This window comes from Physcomitrium patens, chromosome 24, assembly GCF_059467195.1.
Source record: "Physcomitrium patens ecotype Gransden chromosome 24, ASM5946719v1, whole genome shotgun sequence".
NCBI classification, from domain to species: domain Eukaryota; kingdom Viridiplantae; phylum Streptophyta; class Bryopsida; order Funariales; family Funariaceae; genus Physcomitrium; species Physcomitrium patens.
In genome coordinates, this window is record NC_143433.1 from 1,867,790 (window position 1) to 1,878,787 (window position 10,998).

A 10,998-nucleotide genomic window follows, 5' to 3' on the forward strand; every position below is an offset into this window, starting at 1 on the left:
GTTCATCAGTCCTTGAAGCCAACAATAGAGGCCCACGCCTTTGACTTCTGACCAAGCATGAACTTCCGTGTCCTCATTGTGAAATTGTCCTGCAAACATGCCTTCTAGCTAACCATCATAAGCAAGCTTGAATTCAAGTACAATCACCAGTGATCGATTATTTGGTATCCTCCGTCGTCGTCATGATGTAGGTGATTTTTCATCTCGGGATCGCCTTCATGAGCTAGTCGGTTGAGATAATCTGATTGGCATAGTAACTATCTCTTGACTATCCAAATTAGAAGACCAAACTATGGCTGCTCAAAAAATTCTACTTTATCTTAGAGAAAATAACTACATCAACTACGAATTTTAGTGGTGCTCTCCCCATTTCTTATATTCTTGGGTGAGCAAGCTTCAGAAGGAAGCTATCGTCAAACCGACTTAAGTTTATGAGGATGTTGTTGATGAAACTCATATACCATTTGTGACGCATTGGCGAGATTTTTAACTGGCTTCCACGTTTGCTCATTAATGTCGTAGCCGCACCAATGAACAAGATACTCCAACTTACCCCACCTTTGCCGTGAATCTAGTACCTTTTCAACCTCGTATTCCTTGTGGTTCTCGATCTCAATACTAGGTGGTGGACATTCCACTCTTCCAGGAAAAGACGACTCTCGATAAGGCTCCAACAGAGAAACATGAAAGACTGGATGTACCTTCATAGAAGCCGATAATTTCAGACGGTATGCCACTGGGTTGATTTGCTTCTGAATGTTAAATGGTCCCAATCTTCGATAGTCCAACTTATCACATGGTCGCTTGGTCTTGATATTTCGTCAAAAAAGTCATGCTTTATGTCCAATTTTGAAAGTAGGTGGTTGATTCCAAAATCTATGTGCAAACGCCTTGTAGGATTCTTCAGCGGATTGTAATTGAAGCTTCAATGTGGTTTGAAGCTCTGATAGTTGCTTCGCAAATCCTTCAACTGTTAGATTGTTACTTGTTGACGGACTCAATAAATCAAGCTTTGGATGATACCCATAGTTGAAAAAGAATGGTGTGTATTGAGTCGACGTATGGAGGGTGTTGTTATATGCAAACTCAGCTAGCGACAGATATGCAGTCCAATCGTCTTGCTAATAGTTGATGCTGCATCGTAAGTATTGTTCCAAGACTTGGTTCAACCGTTCCGTTTGGCCATTAGTTTGAGGATGAAAAGTCAAAGAAAGCTTGATATCCACCTTCAGTATCTCAAAGAGAGATCTCCAAAAATTTGACACAAATTGGGTTCATTGATCTGATATGATATCATCTGGTAGTCCATGATATCGATATACATTATCGAGAAAGAATCTTGCTGTGACTTCACTAGACTATGTCTTCTTGCAAGAGACAAAGTGTGCCATCTTTGTAAGCCAATCTATAAAGATAAAGATACTATCAAATGAATTCGATGATGGCAGGTCTGTGATGAAGTCCATGGAAATTGAAGACCATGGTTGACATGCAATCGGCAATGGCTATAGAAGTCCATAAGAACAATGCCGAGGATTCTTGGATCTTGAACAGATGTCACAAGAGATGATAAAATCTTTCACATCTTTCCACATTTGGGGGCACCTAAAAGCTCGAGAAATAAGCTGCAAGGTCTTGTTGAATCCAAAATATCTCGCAGCTAGAAAATCGTGGCGAGATTGAAGAACTCAGAGTCATGCTAGTCTTTTTGGAATATACAACCGCTCGTCAAAGTATAAAAGATCTCCCTCCACCTTAAACTTGTCGTCATTGGCACGCTACTTGATATCAATGGCTATTAAATCTTCAATGGTCACATCACATATCTAGTTCAGGAAGTCAACATCAATTGGCACAATAGTAGCGCAAAGTCGAAATTGCTCTAGCTTCAACAACGTCATACATTGTTGATCAAACGTTGCTTCTCCAGCCTTTAGTACAAGATACGATCTCCTCGAGAAGGCATCAAATATTCCTTGCTGCTTTCCAAGTCGATAAGTGATAACAAAATTGAACCTAGATAGCGACATATTCCACCGAGCTTGACGTCGATTTAAAACTCGAGCCGACATGAAATACTCCAAATTCTTGTGATCTGTGTATACGGTCACTAAGTGTGCAGCTCCTTCAAGAAAGTGATACCATTCTTAAAAAGAATCTACTATAGCAAAAAGTTTCTTATCGTGGATCTCATAATTGATTTCAACAGCAGAGAACTTTTGAGAATAGAATGCAACCAGATGGAGCTTCTTGTCTTCTCCTATTTATGAAAGTACAGCTCCTAAAGCAAAATCCGAAGCATCAGTTTCTAAATAAAAGGCCTTTGTAAAGTCTAGATGTACTTAGATTGGAGTCGTAGTAAATGCGGTCTTCAGGTCTTGAAACGCCTTCTCTGCTAGAGGTCCCCATTCCAGCTTATCATTGCATGTCAACCGAGTGAGAGGAGCAGCAACTTGAGAGTAATTCTTGATGAAGATCCGATAGAAGTTGGCAAAACCAAGAAAGCATTGTACGTCTCTAATTGTCTTCGGAACCTCCCAGGACACGATTGCTTCCACCTTCTTGGGATCCATCTTCAAGTCTTCCGTAGTCGCAATGAATCCTAAAAACTCCATCTCCATTTTGTGAAATAAACACTTCTCCAACTTGGCATATAGTCTTCACTCGCTTAGTTTCTCCAAGACCAAATGAACGTACTTTTCATGCTCTTCTTCGTTTTTGGAGAATATCAGAGTATCATCTAAGTAGATGACAACTAAATCTTCAAGGTGCTGTCGAAAAATATCATTAATCATATGTTGGAAGACCGTTGGAGCATTGGTAAGATCAAAGGGCATGATATTATTTTCAAAATGGCCATACCTTGTACGAAATGCTGTCTATGACTCATCTCCTTCTTTGATTCGTACGAGGTTGTAAGCTCCCCTTAGATCAATTTTTATAAAGATCCTTACACGTCCAAGTTGATCTAAGAGACCAAAAATCAAGGGTAATGGATAATGGTTCTTCTTTGTTACCTTGTTGAGGCCTCGATAGTCCACGCACATCCGCAATGAGCCATCTTTCTTCTTTACAAATAAGATGGGTGCTCCAGTTGACGATTTTGAATGATGGATAAAGTTCTTGACTAGATTCTTATCGATGTACTTTTGCAATTCCGCCAACTCTATCTATGATAGATTGTAGATCGGGCCAAAAGGTGGTTGTGTTCCTTCCTGCAAGTCTATGGCGCAATCATATGGTCGGTGTTCTGATAGCATGTCGACATTCTTCTTTTGAAACAAGTCTTTAAAATCTTTATATTGCTCCAGTATACTTGCTGTCGAGATCTTCTCTTCGATAGTTGGAGCCGCATAAATGACAAACAATGTGCCCTCCTTGAACGATCTTACAAACGCTCTTGCTCCAATGAATAAAGATTTCTCTATTCGGGGTTTTCTACTAGGCTTGTTCTTGGATGGTTTTGTGGGAAAGGTCATCTTTTGCAATCTCCAATCTATGGATGGATTATGCTTTTCTAACCAAGAAAGATCAAGAATAATAGGATTTGATGGGATTCTAATAATATTAAAAATAATATGACTACTATGGTCCTTAAACATCACTTCTATAGGTTCTGCTTCATGGGTGACACTACCAAACAATAAAGGTCGTCCATCTATGACCTCAACGTGAACAGGTTTGGATTTTTGTACTAAAGGGATCTTATGATGCTTCGTAAATTCTTCATCTAAGAAACAAGTAGATGCTCTTAAATCTAATAATGCTAAGGTTCGTAGTTTTTGAGGGCTAATAAACAAAGGGATTGTAAAATAAAGAGCAGATTGAGTGAAAAGAAAGGAACCTGGTTGTTGTTGCGATGTTTCACTGTCCAGCCCCACGATTCCTATTGTGGTAGGGCATTCTTGTTTTCTTGAATAAACGTGCCCATAGTCTTGATAGTGCGTTGATTTTGCTTCTTGGGGTAGTTTCCAACTTTGTGGCCTTCTTCAGCGCAATATAACGTAGACCTTCCTCCATACGTTACTTTTTTTCTTTTAGAATAAGGAATTTGATACATACCGCATCAATTTACATGTCTTCTATCTTTGAATGTGAATTCACGCTCCTTGCCAATATAATTGGGGCGTGGCGAACCATATGTTGTCTTGAGCGTTGGTCTTAGCAACTTTGGAATAGGCGATTATTGCACTTCACAGCTTGGCTAATAGCTTCGTTGAGCATTCGCAGATCAAAAAGAGTTAACAGCAAATCCTTCATATCGTCTCTTAAATCCCAATAGAATTGACTCATCAATGCTTCTTCATCCCAATTGATGTTGCATGCTAATTGCCTGAAATTCGATGCATAGACTGATGTAGAACACATCCCTTGTCATAGTGACCGGATCTTTGTTGTAGTCCATCGAATCTTATCGTGTTCACCAAATGCTTCCGCAAATGCCTCCAAAAAGGTTTCAAAGTTATTTAGTATGGACGATCGTTTCTCAAATAAAGGAACAAACCATAATAGAGCTTGTCCTGTAAGTAAGGTTCCAACAAGCTCAACACATGACTCCTCCGTTGGATAGCATTCGGGCTATAAAACTGTTATCAACCTGATTTGATTGACGAATCTTTGAAACTTGGAACGCATACCATCGAACTTGTCCAAAAGACTAACTCAGGGCTCCTTATGTTATAGAACCAGTGGTGCTTGTCGAACCTGAGGCAAAGTTACTTCTCCAAGTGCAGAAGTTTGAGGATGGTATAACCTAGATTGTGCCATCCCAGATGCTCCATCATTATGAAGCCTTGCCACGACTCCTTCAATCTCTGCAATTCTTCACAATAACGTAGCGAGGATATTCATGATAGCTGTCACGGGCATAGAAATACAGGCTCGAGATCTAACAAGAAGTTCAAGAAGAACTGGCAAGAACTAGATTAATCACATGAATACAAGAACAACACCAGAGAGGTGAGCTAGAGCTCCAAGAAATGTGTTGTCAAGACTGAAGAACCTTGCAGCCTTAATTCCAATATATACTCTTATTTAGGAAGCTTCTCAAGTAACTTCTACCAACTAAGAAGCTTCTCAAGCAATTTCTACCAACTAAGAAGCTTCTCAAGTAACTTCTACTAACAAAAAAGCTTCTCAAGCAACTTCCACTAACTAGGAAGCTTCTTAAGTAACTTCCACCAACTAAGAAGCTTCTAGAAGGTTGCAGAGACTTGATTCTAGAAGGTTCTAGAAACTTGTCTCTAAAACGTTCTAAGGACTATGTCCTTAACAATAGCATCCAACTTAGACTCCAAACTTTCCATCATACTAATGTCTTGGCCTCCGGCCATTCTAAGAGAAGGACAGAAATGACTCTACAAGAAGACAATATTGGTTTAGAAGAGGGTATTCCGTAACCTCTAAAATGCCTTAAGAGCTTCAAGAAAAGGGGTAATCCACTCTCTCCAAGAAGAATAAGACTCCAATATTGTAACAAAAGAAATAACAATTTAGAGGAGGGCAATCCGCAACCTCTAAAACGCTATTACACCTTGAAGCAGAGAGATAATCTACATTCTAACGAGGAAGCTTTTATATCTAAGGTCGGTTCAGTCTTGACAAACTGTCACGGATATAGAAATTGTAATGGACATAAAAATACAAGCTCGAGATCTAACAAGAAGTTCAAGAAAAATTAGCAAGAATTAGATTAATTAGATGAATACAAGAACAACACCAGAGAGGTGAGCTAGAGCTCCAAGAGATGTGTTGTCCAGATTGAAGAACTCTTCAGCCTTGATTCCAATATATACTCCTATTTAAGAAGCTTCTTAAGCAATTTCCATCAACTAAGAAGCTTCTAGAAGGTTCCAAAGACTTGTTTCTAGAAGGTTCTAGAAACTTGTCTCTAGAAGGTTCTAAAGACTATGTCCCTAACATCACCCCCTCCTTTAGCTTCGAGGTCTCTGAAAAGCAATGTTGTTGTTAATCAAAACCAACACAAGAAAATGAAGATTTGTCGCATAACGTCTGCTATAAACTCCAATGGTTGTTCACGAGGTAAGTGCTTCATTGGCCCTTAAAGCCAATGGTAGTGGCCCATGCCTTCGACTTCTGACCAAGCATGAACTTCCGTGTCCTCATTATGATATTGTCCTGCAAACATGCCTTCTGGTTGACCATCGTAAGCAGGCTCAAACTCAAATACAATCACCAATGATCGGTTACTTGGTATCCTCCGTCGTCATCGTGGTGTAGGTAGTTCTTCATCTCGGGGTCGCCTTTGTAAGCTAGTCGGTTGAGATAATCTGACTAGCATAGTACCTATCTTTTGGCTATCCATATCAGAAGACCAAACTATGGCTACTCAAAAAATTCTACTTTATCTTGGAGAAAATAACTACATGTCAAGGACAAAGACTCGATGAGGAAAAATATACACCAAAAGGCTATCTCGATATAATAAGTCAAAATATAAACAAGTAGGTATATTAAAAGGAAACTGGAATGGCTATTGCCACAAGACAAGAAACTAAAGACTCTTGAACCTGGACTAGAAGCAAGAAAGGAGTTGACAAGAGTGAAGAAGCCTTCACTCTTGTCTCTATATATACTATCTAACTAGGGGCTACGTGGCGACGTTCTATAGGACCTCCAATATGTGTTGACTTTGTAGGACACATGCCTTGACTTACAAGGCAAGTTTTTCTACGTGTGGGCCACATAGTTAGCTTGATCTTCAAGCTAATAACATGTGTGGCACATGGCCAACTTGTTGACCACGTTTCTAATCCAAAAAGTCAATTAAAGACACCTATGAAGTCAAAGCAGCCTCTAGGAAGTTTCTAGGAAGCTTCTATATTAAATATTATACAATTAACTTACTTTTATCTACTTTTACTTACTTCTACCTATTTCTATATGTAATTATTAGCTTACATGATTATAGCCGTGACATTACCCCCCCTTCTAGAGACGAGTTCCACGAGGAGCGGTCATCATATGTTGAGGAAATCTATGATGCGACGAATTATATTCGCCACATACTCTAATCTCTGTTCTCTTCGAAGATGATTGATAGGGCCTCTCAACCATCGGTAGTGTCCCATACCAGGGCAAGAAGACCACCCAGTTATTTGATCATTATTGAGGCCTTCATAACTTCCTTCGAATAGAATATTCGGAACACCATCAGGAGTTGTTCCTACCTCTAGCAAAATCACCAAACATCGGGAGTCCCTTCTCAAATCGTGATACCAAACGCGTTGTATCTCACCATCTGTTCGAGGAAGAACATGTCGTTCTTGAAGATCTTCATCTCGATTGCGTCGTCTTGAAGGTTGTGACAATCGTAATGTCTCGTCCGGCAGGTTAGCAAACGAAGGTTCTTGAGTTGAATCTTCTGGTTGTTGGCTCTCCATCTAATTAGCGTCACAAATGCAAAGAAGTTACAAACACGGATAGGAAATTGAATGTTATCTTGCCTCAATCTTGTCTCTTTTATAAGAGAGATTTTCATCTTGGTTTTGATGGATGTCGTTGATGAAAAACTTTGACTTTAGTTGATGCATTTGCTAGATTCCTGGATGGCTCCCATGTGCGTTCACTAATATCATATCCGCGCCAATGAACAAGATATTCCAGCTTATTTCGGCGCCGCCTTGAGTCTAATATCTCTTCCACCTCAAATTCTTCATTATTATCTACTTCTATAGGAGGCGATGGCATTTGTCTTCTTCCTTGTATATCCACTGTCTTATATGGTTCAAGAAGAGATACGTGGAATACAGGATGGATCTTCATTGACTCTGGTAGATGTAACCGATATGCAACTGGGTTGATCTGTTCAGAAACAGAAAAGGGGCCAAGCCTACGATAGTCCAACTTGTCACAAGGTCGAGTAGTCTTGATATTGCGACGAAGTAGCCATACCTTATCACCGACGTTGATCTGTGGTTGCTCCTTACGATATAGATCTACGTTTATCTTTTGTCGTTCTTGAGCTTCCTTCAATTGTGTCTTCATTATTGCATGTAACTCTGACAACCGATTTGCCATATCTTCTGCTGCAGGATTATCAACTTTTGAAAAATCAAAAGTATCAAGTCGTGGATGATAGCCATAATTGGCAAAGAAAGGTGTTTGTTGCGTGGAAGAATGTACCGTATTATTATAAGCAAACTCTGCCAATGGCAGAAGGGTTGTCCAATCATCTTGTTGGTAGTTGATAGTACACCTTAAATATTGCTCCAAGACTTGGTTTACGCACTCTGTTTGTCCATCAGTTTGAGGATGGAAAGCCGAAGATAGCTTTATGTCCACTTTTAAAATCTTGAAAAGGGTCCTCCAAAATCTTGACACAAATTGAGTTCCCCTATCCGATATGATATCTTTAGGTAATCCATGATAGCGATAGATATTATCAATGAAAAACTTAGTTGTTTCTTCACCTGTGATAGATTTTGTACATGGCACAAAATGTGCCATCTTGGTGAAACGATCTACTATCACAAATATAGAATCATAAGATCTTGAGCTTGGAAGATCTGTGATGAAATCCATAGAAACAGAAGACCATGGTTGTTCTGGTATAGGTAATGGCTGAAGAAGTCCGTAAGGTCGATGACGAGGAATTTTTGATCTTGAACAAATATCACATGATTGTACAAAGTCTTTGAGTGACTTTCACATTTGTGGCCACCAAAAATCTCTTGATATGAGTTCCAAAGTCTTATTATATCCAAAGTGCCCTGCTGCTGGAAAGTCATGACGTGCTTGAAGAACACGTAAACGTGCTTCTCCTTCTGGAACATATAGGCGTCCTTCAAAATATAATAGATTATTCTTGAACTCAAACTTAGAAGGATCATGAGACTTGGAAGAATTATTCTCGATATCATAAACAAGAGGGTCTGAGGACATACTGGACTGGATTTGCTTGAGAAAAGTTGAATCAACAGTCAATGTTGATTTCATTGCTCGGAGATGAAATTGCTCCGGTTTCAAGAGGACCGTTCTTTGTTGCTCAAAAGCTGCATCTTCTTCTTTTGGTGCAAAATAAGAACGTCTAGATAGGGCATCGAATAAACCTTGTTGTTTTCCTGGCCGATAAGTGATAATGAACTCGAATCTTGACAAAGACATACTCCAACGAGCTTGACGACGATTCAACACGCGTGCTGACATGAAATACTCGAGGTTCTTGTGATCTGTATACACAGTGACTGGACTAGAAGCGCCTTCTAGATAATGACGCCATTCTTGAAAGGAATCCACGATCGCAAGAAGTTCTTTATCGTGGATCTCATAATTGATCTCGGCTGCTGAGAATTTTCTTGAATGAAAAGCTATCGGATGGAGTTTGTCATCTGTTCCCATTTGTGATGAAACTGCACCCAAGGCAAAATCTGATGCATCTGTTTCCATAAAAAATGCCTTGGAAAAGTCAACACGATATAAGACTGGTGCAGAGACAAACGATGTCTTCAAGGCTTCAAATGCTGCTTCCGCTTCTTGATTCCATTGAAATTTATCTTTACTAGTCAAGCGTGTAAGTGGAGCTGCAACTCGTGAGAAATCTTTGATGAAGATCCGATAGTAATTGGCAAATCCCAAGAAACATTGGACATCTCTTACCGTCCTTGGAATCTTCCAATCCACGATTGTTTGGACTTTCTTAGAATCCATCATGAGACCATCATTTGAAATGATGTATCCTAAAAAGTCAACTTGAGTAGTGTGAAATACACACTTTTCCATCTTGGCGTACAATCCTGCATCTCTAAGTTTTTGTAATACTTGACGAACATGTATTTCATGTTCTTCGACGTTCTTGGAATAGATCAGGATATCGTCTAGATAGCAGACGACAAAATTGTCTAAGAATTCACGAAATACATCATTCATGAGATGTTGAAAAGCAGCTGGTGCATTCGTGAGTCCAAAAGGCATGACATTATATTCGAAATGTCCATACCTGGTTCGAAACGCCGTCTTCCATTCATCTCCTTCTTTGATCCGTACTAGATTATATGCTCCTCTTAGATCTATTTTTGTATAGATCTTAGCTTGATTCAACTGGTCAAGGAGTCCTGATATCAAAGGTAATGGATACCTGTTCTTGATTGTGATCTTGTTGAGTCCTCGATAATCAACACACATTCATAAAGATCCATCTTTTTTCTTTACGAATAGAATTGGAGCTCCTGCTGGAGATTTTGAATGGCGTATGAAATTCTTCGCTAAATTCTCGTCAATATATGTCTTGAGTTCGGCCATCTCATCTTGCGATAAACTATAAATTGGTCCAAATGGTGGCTGAGTTCCTTCCTTGAGGTCGATTGAACAATCATATGGACGATGCTCAGGAAGAATATCTGCATTCTTTTTCTCAAAAACGTCTTGATACTCCTGATATTGACTTGGAATGCCACTTGAAGTCTTTACGTTTTTAGAAATAGGTGCAGCGTAAATAACAAAAGTTGATCCTTCTTTTGCTGCGTGTATAAATGCTTTTGCACCTATCAGTACGGGTTTTACTGTACTAGACTTATAATTTTTTACTTGGTTCGTAGAACTATTAATAATGCTTTTGGAAAAGTCAAGTTTACGCGAATTCCAATCTATTCGAGGGTTATATTTTTCTAGCCAGGATAAACCTAAAATAACTGGATTGGACGGGGATTTAATTATGTTAAAAGCTATGTAGCTATCATGACCGTCTATTGTTACTTTTATAGGATGAGTTTCATGAGTGACATCTCCAGAAGACAAGGGACGACCATCTATGACTTCTACATGTACTGGTTTAGGTTTCTGTACAAAGGGTATTTTACGACTTTTAACAAATTGTTCATCTAAAAAACATGCTGAGGCTCCCGAATCTAATAAAGCAGAGGCTTTGTAATTCTTAGGTCCTAAATATAAGTCTATTATAAAACAAGGAGAGGGTTCTGAGGAGAGGATAGGACCTTCATTAGGAATTGTACAAGGTTCCAGCTGCACGGTCCCTATTGT